This window comes from Chiloscyllium plagiosum, unplaced genomic scaffold (assembly GCF_037043375.1).
Source record: "Chiloscyllium plagiosum isolate Xiang-an unplaced genomic scaffold, Cpla_swu_hap1 HiC_scaffold_13, whole genome shotgun sequence".
NCBI lineage: Eukaryota > Metazoa > Chordata > Chondrichthyes > Orectolobiformes > Hemiscylliidae > Chiloscyllium > Chiloscyllium plagiosum.
In genome coordinates, this window is record NW_028270151.1 from 11026251 (window position 1) to 11042313 (window position 16063).

General features: G+C 37.2%; 1 long non-coding RNA gene across 1 annotated transcript; it reads left to right on the forward strand.

The window, feature by feature from the left end:
* Nucleotides 1–698: 698 nt before the first annotated feature.
* On the forward strand, nt 699–15753 carry LOC122556178 (uncharacterized). The gene is made up of 3 exons (XR_006313472.2): nt 699–786; nt 1297–1399; nt 15134–15753. It is a non-coding gene; the product is annotated as an uncharacterized LOC122556178 (long non-coding RNA).
* The last annotated feature ends 310 nt before the right edge of the window (nt 15754–16063 follow it).

Below are 16063 nucleotides of genomic sequence, written 5' to 3' on the forward strand. Positions count from 1 at the left end.
GCTGTTTCTAAATCAACTTGAATTATCAACAAAAAAAAGTGATGATTCACACTCTATAAATGTAGAGTGCATGTAAACCACTCGTCTCACGCGTTAACCAGTTAGTCACCAGTTAGTGATAGTTAATTTCAAGTGTCAGCGTGGGTAGAATGTTTTACACTGAATAGCCTGTGAAGTTCAGAACAGTGGTCGCAAAAAGGTGCGATGTCAATATTTAGCGTATCGCATCTGATGAATTTCCTCATTGTTCGATGCGGACAGGTGTTCAAATTTCAAAGCTGTGATTGGTTACAAACTGTAACCAGGTCTACCTTTTTTGTTATATTTTATATATAATGCAAACATTGGTGCTGAAAACAATTCGCAATGAATTTTGTTCGACAGAATTCATTGATCATATTTTTAAGGTCTGCATGAATATCATGCCGATGAGCAAGAGCAGCTGATTGAAGTCTGAATATTCACATTTACGGCAAAACGCATTATTTTCCTGTTTGTAATCGATTGTAAGGGGACACTCCCGACAGGGGGACATTGTGCAATGCTGCACAGAATTGGAGGAGCTCGGGATGAAAGAGGTCATGCAAAAGCATATTAAGTTTTCTATACCATGTATCGATTATCTTATATAACACAGGAGTCGACAGAGGGAGCTACAGTGAAAATGCATCCAGCTCCGACCCTTGAAAAGGTTTTTACTCAGACAGATTAAAAGTTCTATCTTTGTCAGGATGAAAGCAAGCTGCCATTAAGAAATAAAGCGAACAGATCAGCTTTACTATGCAGGTATGACCCTGGCTGCTTTTATGCATTCTACCACAACTGACAGCAGCGAGCAACTTAGGTCTCCACAGTCAACATTTTCGCTCGCATTCTGTCACGCACATTAATTGCCCATAAATTAAGATATAGTGTGCATAATATAAAGTAACAATATGCTTATATTCCACGTGTATGACTTAATTAAGCTATTTGTAGACTGATGCTGTAAGTCAACGGGTGTGCAAGTAGATTAACAATATACTGAACTCATATTCTCAGGATGGTGCATAATTACTTTACTGGCGGCACATATCAATTTTTGATGATTACAGAACACATGCTCCCTTTACCAACATGCACTTTAACAATTCTCCTCTGTGTATTAAAATGAATTTCTTGTTTGGGAATAAACGGCACACAAAAAAAAAACAAATGGTCAATGCAATTGAAATTCAAAGCATATTTTTTAAAATACCACGTGTGCAAATTTTGCATTCGACCATCGTTTCATTTTTTTTTTTGTTTTGTTTGTAGTTGTTTGATGAGAGTAAGACAATCTCCAATCTACGTTTGACAGATTTTGACGAGCAATCCCAGCCACCATAAACATTTGGCTCCGTCAAACATGCTCAAGAAGGTGAGTTTGATACAGGTAACTACTTTGACACAAAGTATGTCCACACACGATATAATGACTTACTTAGCGCAGAAGGAAATTAATAATTTAATGGCGAAGCTTACTTTCTTTATATTCTTTCCAACTGGATCGCAAGAGGGGGGAATTAAATTAAGGGGGTGTCTGCGTTCAAATAGGCACCAATGATATCCCATGTGGACCTAGCACAGGGAGGTTTGATCAGAGTCTGTTCGATCAGTCACATTACAGAGTACTTGTTTTACCACATGCTCATGAAATTTGTAAAATAAGCAATCGAATTATACCACTTGATTGCATTAGCTTCCATCCCCGTTCTCTACATCTTCTTGTCTTTGTTGCGAGGCAACAGGACAAAACTGGTTACAAAAATTGAATTAGTCATAAAAATGATTGACATTGCCTTGTATTCCCTTTTAATATTCATAGACTTTTAAGTGGAAAAAAATAGCGCCCCTTTTAGCAGTGAAAGTGAAAGAAATAAAAATAAATTGCCAACATACTACTAAAATAAGTATTTCAGGGTGTTTTGCAAAATAGTGTTTCACGACTTCTAGGTGGCTGTACTTTCTGTCTCTGATTAATAGAAATCTGTTCTATTGCTGTCTCCACGAATGTCATGCGGGGAAGGGCACTATACTCCAACTATCCAGCATGAATTTTGAGATTAAATTGAGATGAAGGGGGAAATAGTGCATATAGTGCCACAGCTGGTATATCAAATGAATTGTAATCTAATGTTTTCGAAGACGTTTGAAACCCTGGCATTGGCCTTTTGCACATTTTTTTTCTGGAAAGCCGTGCGCGGTTTTGTACCTGTAGCAGGTGACATTGACACAGAGACATCTGAGTGACAGCGGGAGTGAAGAGAAAATCTAATAAAGCTTAATAAGCCGTGATAGTCTAGATGTCATTAAACCTGCAAATAGACGCTTGAAAATAACAAAAAGGTAAATGTCTTCATTAGTTGGATCTCCAAAGACCACACAACATTTCATTAATTTATAATTTATGATTGTTTGACAAATATTAGAAAGTATGTAAATATGGAAGACATAATGTCTTTTCTGCGGGAGACCAGAAGAATGACCCAAACTGTATGATGATTCGTACAGTGCACACAAAAATGAATTTATGCGTCTGGAACAGTAGTTCCACTTTACACAATGCAACATGCAACTGAAGTGTGATATCCTGTCGACAAACTAATGTGATCTTTGCTTTTTTTCTCTCTGAAAAAAAAGCTGTTCGTCTTTTACACATTTTGCATTGGATCTGGGTACTCCGACTCCTTTACACCACACCTGTCTCCACCGTGTTTTTTGCATTGCTCCCTTTGCTTTACACCAATATCGCTCACGGTCCATATTGAACACAAGAGCTCAGTTCTGTTGGCTAACTCCCTTTATCACATGGGAGAAGATGCGCCAAAGCATTTCGGCCTCCATCATTTTAATGTGATTTTTAAAAACGCGCTATACACTCAAACCATACGAGACATCCAATTTGAATTGTATCAACTAAAACGATGCAATCAGTTCTATAGAATGCGTTGTAATACTTAGGTACATGCTTGAATGTATATTTATCAATCCACTCATGTAAAGTCTAATGATTAATTATGAATTAATTGCCTTAAACCTGAAAACGTCGTTCCAGAATTTATGTAAATACAAACTGACCAATGATTAAATTGTAGAAACAAAACTTGTAGATTGAATAAACGTAACTCGATTGATTTCGAAAAAAAGGTAATGCAATAAATTAGATGATGCAACCGTTTAGTCAATAAGTTGCGTCTAATTATTTATAACAATGCATTCTGCAATGCAGATACAATTCTTAATTGAATTATATTTATTGAGAACAGCGTTCATTTGATAGGTATTGATGTGATATTTTAATATGAATAATTCTGATCTACGTTTTGCTGCATTTCTTTTAGGACAAGTTCAAGGTTAGTACTTATTGTAGAAATAGTCAGCTTAGCTTGCAGGAGTAATATTCAAACTTGTTTGCCACCATCACCTGTCATTGGCTAATTACGTTGGTGAACGAATTAAATCTCGACATTTGTAGTGTTGTTGCAGAGATTACCTGAAATTATCACCTTAATAAAACCCACTTACCTGCATATTCCCGCAATAGCTGTAATCGGAATTATAAGTGCCAACTGATGAGTCAGAAGTTTCTGCCTGATAATGTCGTAGCGTCTCTAACGAACGTCATCGAATTACTACATTTCTCCCTTGTACAAATATCCGTTTTAAATTCACCTATGTGGTCAAACCCGTTTTGCATTTTATTTAAAAACGAAAACTTCAGCTTTTTCCAAGCAAAAGTGCAGCAATCATTTTACGTCATACATCGAAAATTCCCAATTGTCTTTCTAAAGGTGTAACCCATCAGCCCCTCGCCCTTGATAAATACATTTTGAGGAGGAAGTTACCTCATTGAGTAATCTTGTGAATATTTCAATGTTCCTGTTGTTAGAAGTTACACAACGACGACCTAAAAGAGACTTCCTACAGAGAGAGTTATAGCCACCATCCTTGTTGACCAGACATATTAAATTTGATACTTCAAAAAAAAAACCACTTGTCTCACTATTGAAAATCGATTTATGGCACAAAAATATAAGCATTTTACTATGGATTTTGAAATTGTTCGCTCTGTAGTCCTGCTGCTTATGTGTAGTATTTGCACTAAATCATCTTAAATAAAAAAGACGCATTTGAAATCTACGTGGTTTCAAATGCGTTCATCACTTGTGTCAAACATTCAGTCCTTCGCATACTGCTCTTTAAAGAGGTCAAAGCTATCCAAGTTATGTCCAGTCTTTTTTTGTCAGAGGGCTGCATTTGCTTAATAAAGAGTAAAAAGTTTTATCCAATATCGATTGTGATTGCTTGTTCAACAAATGTAACGACCAATCATTAGTTTTCCTTCTGGACGGAGGAGCATGAAGGTCACTTCTCGATGCAGGAGGAACAGAACTTTAATGCATTAAAACAGTAGGGTAGGGGGCTTCGCATAGTCGCAGCGTTTGTGAACACAGATAGAATTACAGCCCGGCCAGGATGTAGTTTTATATTCTTATAAAAGGGGTGACCTATACTGATATGATGTATGAAAGGAAACATGAGCGTAAATTAAACGAGTCTTCATTGGTCTGAATTAATCATGTTCGATTAATGTAGTAGGTGAAAGTCAACCGTTTTAGCATCACCTGATCCATTTTTAATCCAAGGTGAGAGTTTTAGCTGAACTAAAGAGTCAATTTCCGGTCCGGTGCATTGATTTCAGGATGTTCTATTGGTCTCGCTGGTGATCATTTCCATTCTTTCTCGGACTGAATAGGGTCATCCGTGAAACCTGTTGCTGAACCTACCTTTTGGGTTCTGCTGAAGTCCAGTCAATCTTAAAATGGCACCTTCTCTCCCTCGAAATGAAGGGTTGATCACTCGAATATGACCGTGTTAACACATTTTATGGAGTTAACCTATCCTCAACCTGCTTCCCCCATCATTCATTTCCTGTTCCGCATATCTTCGAATTACATTTCACTTGGAGCCTTCTACTTCTTCATCTCAGGGACTTTGCTTTCCCTGATGCAACTGCATTCTTTGAGACTACAATGATAATTATAGGAAATTATGTTGGGCTGTGGTTTGCCAGTTTACACTACTAAACTATAACATAGAAATGAAGGGATGCGGAACAGTGACACAGTATTCATGATATATAAATGTAGCGCAAACTTATGTTTGTCAACCAAGTGTGACATAAGAGGGCATCATATGCAGATAACGCAGAGAGAAAAAAAACTGGGGTGCACTTTTGTCTGCGCTGGGGTAAACCGCCACTCTTTTGATGGTAGAGTTTTGATGACTTATAGTGCGTACATAAAACAAACTTTCCTGCAGTGTTGGTTTCTTCCCTATCGTCAGGCTTCCTTCGAGACTGCCAGATGATTTTAAAAGACAAAAAAAATGATAAATAGCGTCGAAGAACTAATCGCTGGAGGGCGCGTTTACCAATTCATAATCATTTGTTCTTCGTGATGTACGACCCTTTCTCTCTAATCTGAAAAGCTTCCATTTGAAGGTGTAAATAGCTTTTTTTCTTCAGTAAACCTTGCTGCATTAGGCGTGATTGATCTGATGTACAATTTGTCCCAGAGTGCCATTTTAGAGGGAGAACACAGGTTTAGGAGATTAACTGGCAGCCCTGTTACATATTAATGAAGTCGAGAGATACACTAACATGGAGCTAATTTAGTTAGTTGTTTCTACTGCAATCGCCCTTATTTGGGTTGTATTAGACCCCCGTGGTTGTTACACACTGAACTGAGAAAGTAAGTTGCGAGATCTTTCCAGAGATAACTGCGCACCTGATGCACAAAAACAAATATTGACTTTTGCTCCATTGGTTAGTTTCCTGCTTGAGTTCCAAAAGATTGAAACACATGTATTATTGCCGGTGAGTTTAGACTGGATTGAAATTACACGCGGAAAAAGCACATACGTTAACCAAATTTTCGACGAACTCTTCTTCAAATATATTATTCTTTGCATAAACACTTAGGAAAACAAGTAGGCAATAGGTCGCTCTTGATCACATCTTTTTGGTTTTTATATTATTCTATGCAGGCAATCAGAAGATTACAGCTTCTTTAAGTATAGTTTTTAAATGGCTTCCTTGCAATGAAGCAGATAAATATTCATTGTTTTCTTTCAATCGCGTTCATACATATCACCTTGCTGCTAATTATTAAAATTTAGAACCTTTACAACAAATGCGCGCCTTCTTGCAATCATTGGTAGCTTTAATAATCTTGCATTTTCAGTTCCCGAATGAGAGCATAGTTTTGTTACATTCCCGTTGGTCTGTTGATGACCCCAAGCAATCCCGGGTCACTCAGTTTGTTACCTTTGCTGCCTGGTTCTTGAACACTTAATTATAGCTGATTCAGAAGGGATGTTCAGAGCCACCCTTCTTGAACATGCTTGGTGAATCTAGTTACACCAGAAGCCCCCTTCCCTGAAAATAAAAGTCCTGTCTACACATTCATTGGCGTGAACGTAAATGCTCCGAAATAATCAAGTAATAATTTGCTTTTCAAAGCAAACATTACAACCAGTTTTTTTTGTGTTTGATTTGGTGGAGTACAATACATTGTCAGATGTCGACTATGGTGTTGGGAAAATATAATTGCAGGCAGCATTGAAAACGTTCTGGGTATGTTCTGACAAGTTTAAGAAAACAGTAGATTGTGAACAGCGATTTTGCTTCATTTTTGGTGTCTGGATTGAGAGTTCTAAAACAAAAGTCTACCAAATTGGATTATTTGAAAACATGTTGGTTGCGTGAAGTGTGTCACAGCCCTATAATCTCTTAATGTGGAGAGATAGGGGTTTCTATAAACTTCACGTTTTAATCAACGCGATTAATTAAGGGAAAAAAACGTGACGTGTCAGCTTTGACAAAACATTATGTGATATCTGTGAAAATGTTCTCTCCCTCAAACTGCCCGCCACTAGCATTCAAAGTTATATTCATTTAAACGTCACTTTCAATCAAGTAACATACAACAATCTTCCTTGAATTCCACAGGCTCACAAAACCCTGAATGACTTTAAATGTTTCCCGAGAACTTTTGTTTTCCTGCCGATTTATGTTCTTTTTTTTACAAAATGCGTTTTGGAACGTGATTTAAAAAAAGATTTGGAAACGTTGTTACAAAGAAAAGGACAAATTGGAAGAATTTTTCTGTGATCAAAGGAGGAACAGAAAAGCAAGTATGGGCATTCAGGACGCTTGACTTATTCAGACAACTGCTTTGGAACAGAAGGGCAACAAGCGTGTCTTATATTCAAAAGACGGTTCTATTCATAGTGCAGGTGCGAAATAGTGTGGCACATTCTGCCACATTATGTAAAGGTTGTTAGAGATTAGTGTTCAGACTTAATAACTAAGCTGCTTGATTTACATTGTAGAAAGCCTCTTCATCCGTGAAAGCAAAATAATTTAACGCGTGATCATTGGGAGTGCAGTTGATACCCTAATACTTTTATTGTGTTTTAAAACTGCTGGAGCACTTTCCATCGCTTCTTTAGAAACCTATAATTTACACCCGCTGCACAAATCTTAGAAATGAGTATTAACACTGTGTGAGTGGGTGCATGTATGTGCGTGTATGTTTGTGACTGAGTACGGATGCGTGTGTAAAAGAAATGGGAGAAAGAGAAGGAAATGGGAGGGAGTGGTCAGCATAAACGAGGTAAGTGGTACAAATGGAAGAAAAAGAGGAAGAATATAGAAAACATACGAGTGGGGTGTGTGAGCCAGGCAGGTTTGGAACAAGAACAAACGCAAGTAAAATTTAAAACAAATGCATAAATTCTTCTTAAGCAGATGTTCATTAGTTTATATTTGTGCTTACTTGTATTAGTTTAGGTAGCAAGCTGTTTATTATAATTGATCCAAATATTATCAAAGAGTATGGATCCTGTCACGCTTGGCTGTGAGTCATGTGATCATTTAGGGACCCTAGCTTGCTCAGGAACATTTTGTAAGTAATATCAGCTTTCAAACAGTGTCAAAATTAAGTTGTATAATTCAAATGATGATGCTTCCAGGCTATAAAACGTATACTTTAATATATAACGCAAAAACACACGCATGTGTTAATAAATTTTCAACCTATCTAGTGCAAAACTGAACATAACGTCAGAAAATTTCAAATATTCTGGAATTTAGAATAAAATATTTTGCACATTAAGGCCAAAGCAAATTAAATTAATATGCAACCATAGTAAATATGCAAAGAAATAAATATATTTTTGGTGATAATGCAGTAGGTTTAAACAGCCATTGCGATTCACCGTCTTTCCCATTTCCTATTCAGGTCAGGTCATTGTAATGTGTAATATCATTTTAACATAACTGGTATCCAGCTCAAAATTACACATCACGTGCAAAATGTTGGCAAAAGAAATACGAACTTTCCATTTTTATGGAGGAGACAAATTTACGAATGCTTTGCATCCATATTTTGGAATGTGCGTGCGAGAAGGCAGTGGACACATTTTTCCCCCAGCAATTATATTGAACTTTGTTCGAGATTGGATGGATACTGAAGATTGCATTTTCATTTTCTCGACTTGCAAAGCAGCGCAGTGGGGCAATGTAGATTCAATGAATTGTTTTAGAATTGAACTTGCGTTTGTCCACGGACTTTACACCAGCAAGTTGTGTTGAATCTCAAACAAATGCAATTTACTAAAAAGTAAAATCTCCTTAATGTACAAGCTGCAAGTTAAAACCTAAAGGAGATTGTTTCCACATAAAAGGTCGTAAGTCAGTCTATTGCTGTCTGACCCTTCAGCTCCTTGTTAAAGGCATCATTCACACAGCCTCTAACAAAACCTCCTCAGCTTTCACGGAAATGTTTTTATTATTCTATTTTCTTACATGATTCGTTAATTAAGTAAGCTGAATGATTAGAATAGCACCTGCGTGTTGTCAGGACGATCTCTGCATACTAATCTGTTCATCTTTAAATCTAGTAATTATAACATAAAATAAGACATTGAATAGAATGCAAAGATTTTTTTTCTAAGGCTCCTACTAATCCCCTATTAAAGGAGTCTTGTTAAATAATTCAGGACAGTTTCCGGAAGTGGGATTACCGACTCCATTATTTTTCAATGAAATGATATTTCACACTCAAATGAACCTCTGTATTTCTATAACAGCTTCTGAAAGGTCAGCCTCTATTTTCCAGAAATTAGAAATCTAAAGGGGAGCTTGATGCTTTTATGAACACAGGATGACAATAATCTCCTTACTCGCAGCCGTAATTAAAAATGCAATGAAGAACCTGGGTCTTTTTTCTTCTGTTAATGTGGTATTTCACTATTTGACTACATACATTGAAATATAAAGTTGAACATTCCCACTCAGTAACTGAACGCACCACTCAGTCAGTATAAGTTCACATTTCCAATAAACTAAAAGCTTTAGCAACGTTATGTTGATAAATTCAAAAATTAATTTTATATGTGGGAAATAAAATCATCACAGTATAATAGAGGCAAAAGAACAAGCTTGAAACTTTCGGGGTTCCGTTGATTTCCTCACAGAAAGTAAACAAAGGAAAAAAAAACAAACGATGTTAATTAAAATTATATTAAAACAAATATAATTAAAATGCATAAAACGCCGTTACTCGTTCGCTGTTATTAAAATATAGTTATGCTCCAACTGCTTATTTTGCAACAGATCATCTGCAATTTATTGTTTTGATTGCTTGCAAATAATACAGATGAAATGCATGAATGTGATGGTGCACATCCGAATCAGCCCACAACTCAATGTGTACACCTGCGAATGAGTTAACCTACGTGTTCTTTGCACATTTGTCCATTCGTAAACGAGAAATAAACTATCAATAATATTGCAATCAGAATCATATTCACTAACCCTATGTTTGGGATTGAGACGTGCTGCATAAACAGCAGACTGGCTAAATTTGTCATTTATGAAAAGCTGAAGTTTGCATGCGTGATTGATTTGCGTAGGGTAGCGCCAGATGCAAGTATGAGAGAAATGCTTGAGCGCTTGAAACTACCACTGCACGTTATTAATCTCAACTTCAGAAAATGAATATCACCAAATGTATATCGTCCGGCCTTTGCATTACTTGAATAGAGATTGAATCTCTATGCACTGAGTAAAAGCTTCAAAATATTCTAGGAACATGCCAAGTAGTCTATAAACTAAGATGTTAAGAAACTAATTTGTACCGTTATAACTGAAGCAATGCATCTGACGGTCACCTTTTTATCATGTTGCTTGTTCTTTAAAAAAAAAGTTTAAAACCTGCACTATGATGTAACTAGTTATCATTTTAGCGCATTGAAAATCTATTTGTTCAAACAGAGGTCTTATTTTCACGGTGCAGCAAAATGAATACGTTTGGTTTTTTTTCTTGCATTCTCCAAAGTGTAAAAAATATTTTCTCACTCAAACTAACAGAAATGTTGTATAAATAGTCAGGAGCTCTGGATGAAGCATAAACAAATACATTTCTCGCCTCCATTGTTCTATCTTAGTTAATCAGGCAGTTTTTTTTTGCATTTTGTTGCATTGGTTCAAGAAAATATAATTTGGATCTGCGTTGATTTTATATTGAAAAAATAACAGTGATGGACGCATGTGTGGAAACCATTGAAGTGAGCGCGACTTTGCTTGTAGCTGATTTATTAGAGTTAATATTATGTCTTCATCTGACTTCCCGTGTTTCACACGCCTAATGGAAATGTGGAGTATTTTAAAATGTACCGAGCAATTTCCTAACTGTGCCACTGAAACGTCTCTTGTGGTGAACATGTTTTAAAGTTCTGTTTCAATGTTTTGATAGAAATATGGCTGTACATAGGACTTTTGATCGATTCTGTTCTTGATGCAGTTGCAAGACACTGACAAGATTCGCTTATACATTTATTTTCGTGTAACGCAAAATCCTAGCGTGTAGTGTTTGAAATGTAATGTTACTGTGCTTGCCCGCTTAAGGACCACCCTATTTTAATACCATATCTCTTTCATTCAAATTTCTAAAATATGTCACATTTAGCAACAGCTTAGGATAAGTTTAGTTGCTTAAATATTTTGCTAAACGCATTATGTTATCTTTTAAACAAAGTCAGGATTGTAGATTTATTATAGGGGCTGCGCTTTGCTCTACAATATGGATCCGCCCAAAGTAAAGAAAAGCGAACATCACGATATTTTTGACACTTTAATTTTTCATTATAACAAAACCGCAGCCATGCAAATAAAATTGAAAACCGCTCTTGAGTTGTAAATGTTCCCTTGTTGAAGAATGTCCCTAATGATAAACAAAATATTAAGAAGAATATGAAATGTTTATTGCCTATTTGGAAGAGTCAATAATTTTTAACTATCATTTTGATTCTATAGAGTCTCGGTTGTATGTTTACCAGCTAGTTAAACAGTGTCTTATTTATCCCTTACTGACCAGCGCTCTTTTAGTTCTTGTCTTTACGAACCTTATTCACAACATAATATCTGATATTACAATGGTTTATTGCGCTCTGTATAAATCAACATATGTTTCACAGCTTAAAAGGCTTACCGAAGCTATACAGTCTTAACAAGTCATGTGAGTGACATTGACGACGTCAGAGTGACTACCAGAGAAGATTGCTTCGGTCAAATATTGTTTCTTCAACGCGACCTTCAGTTTTTTTTTTAACTGATTATCGGTTTACCCCTAACCAAGATGTATTAAACAATAATTATGCAAATTATATTCTGGCCGTATTTTCTTAATCAAAAAGTTGAAAATCGTATATTTGACAAGTGCCATGGTTGAAAATGCACGCTTTTACAGGTTAAATGCAAGACAGCAGCATCGCAAAACACCGTTATAATCGAGAGTTTAGAAACCTAAAGATGGGGAGTAACATTAAAGGCGCCATTTGTACGATGCTACGATAATTAGCGATTGCAAATCCCTCGGTTAATTCGTACAAATGCAATACAGTGACAGGGACTGTACTGCACAGTGTCGTGAGAGTATTGACTCGGGAGATTCATACTAAATATGAGATTACAAATGGGTGCTGAAATTCTATTTAGATTATGAATTCTGACGTCACCTTATAATAACGGCAAGATGTTTTAAATTGCTACTGCAAAATCGAAAATCTTCCATACCAGACGATTAATTAGAAAAGAATATATCTGAGTGTAAATATAAGTTGATTCCTTTTTGCCTACTTCCTAGTTTTGTATTTTGGTCTGCGTATTGTTTAGGGGTGCTACTTCTTACACATGCAATGCTTTGTTGTCAGGACTTATCAGTGAATGGACGTTAATTAATGCTCTCCAGAAGCTTGGATGGAGTGGATGATAGGAAGCAACAGGGGATGAATCCCTCCAAAATGGTTTGTCAATGATGAGAAAGAAAAGCCAGTGTCAATAAAAGAACCACTAATGATGGCCACACGTCTCTCACCATGTTGTCCAACGTGCCTTTCCATCTCTTGTTGACTATAGTCAAGTGTAATAACTGCATATCCTCAGTCAAGCATTATAGCCTTTCACCGTGTGGATTAATTAGTAAGAGTTGTCACCTCTTCATTTCTTTCTAGCCACCATTTTGGACGAATTTCAAAACATGCAACTGCGAGAAGGTATAGCGATTCTGGGATTGGATTTCGATTTTTGCCGTTTTGATCTTTTAAGAATTCAAATGATCCTCGAACGTTCATAAACTAGAGACGATACAAAAATTGTTAAGTCACCGGAAAAAAAAAATTGCTTGCTCACTTCACCATCAACCATGGTCGTAAAAGACAGCGCATGCGTGTAGCTTTAAATTTCAATCCTTTATCTAAGTCAGTGGAATGAACTGTGGCGTTGATGTGAAACTGAGAGTTCAAATGTGACTAAAATGACCTCAGACGTTGCTGCTGCATTTGTGTTTAAAACATGCACATTAAAGCAAAGTTATTCGATTGATAGAAAACTGACTACACACAACTGTGTTCCTTTAAGTCTGGCCATCGTTTGGGCCCATCATATGTCATCGATTTCAATGCCTTCTGGCTGTTCCTCGGTAAAAGACAATTTGTGCATGCAACACGTTTAAAAGATATGCATATAAAAGCTCAATTAGCTTTCTATTTATTGATTGGGGGAGCATCTCTGTCGACGTGATTCCACATGACTCAAAACAATTTGAGCTAAACGATATAATCAAACAATATTTGAACAGAATGAAATTACATCTTGGAGTTGGTATCTACGTGTTGCGATTCGCACACGTATGATAGAATGCGCTGCAATACTTATTTTTTTTCTGTGTGTGTTTCAGTTATAGTAGCACAAGGAAATACCGCCCCCTCGGCCCCGCCAACACCATCTCGCAGTCATTAAACATCTACATTAAGTGACTTGCTGTCAACATACTCTGACTTACTATTGTAAGAAAAAAAAGTCGTCAGGATGCAATAAGACCTGACGATTAAAGTAATTATCTCCAACTTTTGACCACACTTCGATGTGATTCCCCCTATGCATTATGATATTTTATTACGAACGACACTGCACTTATTGCAACAGCCAATAAGTCCTTTCGACTTGATTGAAAATAATAAATTATTTGTTCGAGGCCGAGGTTTCAATGTAAAGATTCCGAACGTCCGTGCAAAATAAATGCTTCCAGGACTTTTGGGGGATGAGGGAGGTAGAGGGTGTTGGGGGAGGTGGTGACGGAGGGTTACATTGGACGAAATTCTGTAATCATGCTAATGAATTCATTAGAAAATTGCTTTCCTGCAAATTGCAACTTGTCTGTACCGTCGAGAACCAGCTATTTATGAAACAGCGTAGGCTGCTAACTTATTTCAGTGACAATTGGCGCAAATTTGGAAACGATTGATTTGCGATGTGATGCCATAATAATTCCAGCCGAAAGAATCCATGATTAAAAGTTAGATGCCTATTGTTTCTTTAGGGACCTAACCTAGTGTGGAGTTTAACATGGAAACTAACAGGACGGAATTGTGGCCAGTTTTAAAGGCGACAGGGATAGAGCTATGAATAGTTTAATTAAAACTGGCTTATATTGTTAAACAAGGTTTTGTGAAAAAAACGGCTGAAAGAATCTGTTTCAGGTTGAATGCTTTTTAAAAGATTCCTTTTTTAGTGGTGTCAGGCGCAATGTAATGCCTCGCACTTCTTGTATAGTGCCGATTTGCCGTGTTCTTGGGGGAAAAAAACCCCGACATAATCAAAAAGTGAACAGCAAACAAAAGACTCAGACATTTCAAGCGATTGCAGAGCGAGGGAAATGCATTTACCCTGGAGAAATCGGCCCGAAATCCGTGCAGGGATAGTAAAACAGCAACATTTTAGTGGTCTGTTCTAACTCATCTGCGTCAACTGAAACGTCGCACGAGTCTTACACTAAAAAAGACGAGGGGTGCTGATAATTTTGTTTCATATCCAAGACAGGTTATGTTATTGTGATGGTAGGATGCACTTTTGAACGCATTGCTCAATAAAGTTTGTTTATGTCCCTCCAACTTTTTTTTTAAAAAATGGGATAACGGATTTTGAATGACCACGCGGGTAGAACACTACCTTGCTAGTAGAATTGGGGGAAAGGGCAATGAACTGAAACAAGAAGAGCAAAGATGATGCCTCTGGCTAATGCAGATTGCTGCAAATACTCCTTAACACAAAACTATAGAAAATTGCATTGAACAAAATGGCGACCGTGCGGGAGTCTGAAGTGCAGAACCCGAGATTTGTTAATGAACGTTTCTCAACGCTGTTATTGCATTGCTGCAAGAAAACAAAAGGATCCAGTTTAATGCAGGATGTTTTCATTTTATGCACGCAGACATGGCAAGAAAATCAGAACTAATTATTCTCTTGATATCACTTAAAACAATAACTCTTTATATCAACGCTCAGTTTCTGTCAGACTTATTCTAACAGTTCTGCATGTTTTGAAGTTTCGGGAAAGCGCTAATGTTTGAATCAGGAATTTGAACAGGTGACGACAGCATAACATCAACACAATTACCGGTTCAGTCTAAAATGTAGCAACAGTTCTAATACTGTCCTGTCTGCTCAAGGTAGTAATACAAGTCTTTCCATCTTTTATCTCTTTAGAAACGGTTCAGAACTAACGGACAGAAAACGCTTGACAGAGAGGAGAACAAATCGCTGACAAAGAACGCTTTCCGTTTCGCCAGCGTCGTTAAGACGACAAGGAAGAATCCCTTAGATAATAACTCCCACTTCAAAGACATCTGCCCTGAATAGAGAATGTACCATCCTTTTTATTCGGTCACAAGAGTTTTCACTAAAGAGGACTCGACTGTTTGGTTATTTTTCGCCGTGTTTATTTTTCGCCATTCACTGGGTACTTGTATAAAATAAACAACAAGACAATTACTAAAAGACGAATTCCCAACTTATCTGCTCACAGGGCCGGGATCGAAACCGCTGGGCTTCATCCGCGCAGCCAGGCAATTTGATTCAGGCCATCCCTAATCCGCCTGAGAATTCCTTCCAAACCCAAAATATTAAAGATTATGATGAAGTGAAGATTGACTGTACTAACCTAGCATGAAACCAAAGGTCAACGCAAATGTATCTTAATAGAGTGTCTCGAATCTAGTGTGCCTCCTTTGAAGGCAGTTTGCTATTGCCCCGTTCATTACCATAGCGATCCTAGCGTGCCGTGCTGATGTACCATAAAACTCCTACTTTGGAATTCTAAAACCCGGCTCTTTGAACAGCCCGAGTCTGATTAGAGTCCTTGTGTCTTTTATTTTCTTTCTCATTCTTCGGGGTTTGGGGTGGGGAGGGGTGTGGGGGTGGAGGTGGGGAGCAGGGGAGATCTCTCGCCCTTCTAAAAGTTTATGGAAAGTTTAAGTCGCTCCCTGATTAACTATATCATAGAGAAACAGGAAATAAAAAGTTAATTGACACTGATAACTCAAACCGGCTTTTTTTTTCCAGCAGGACCTGGGGGCAATGGTAATATTTATGGTGTTGTTGGAATTTGGCACTAGGCATGTTTCGCGTGAGGTTTTT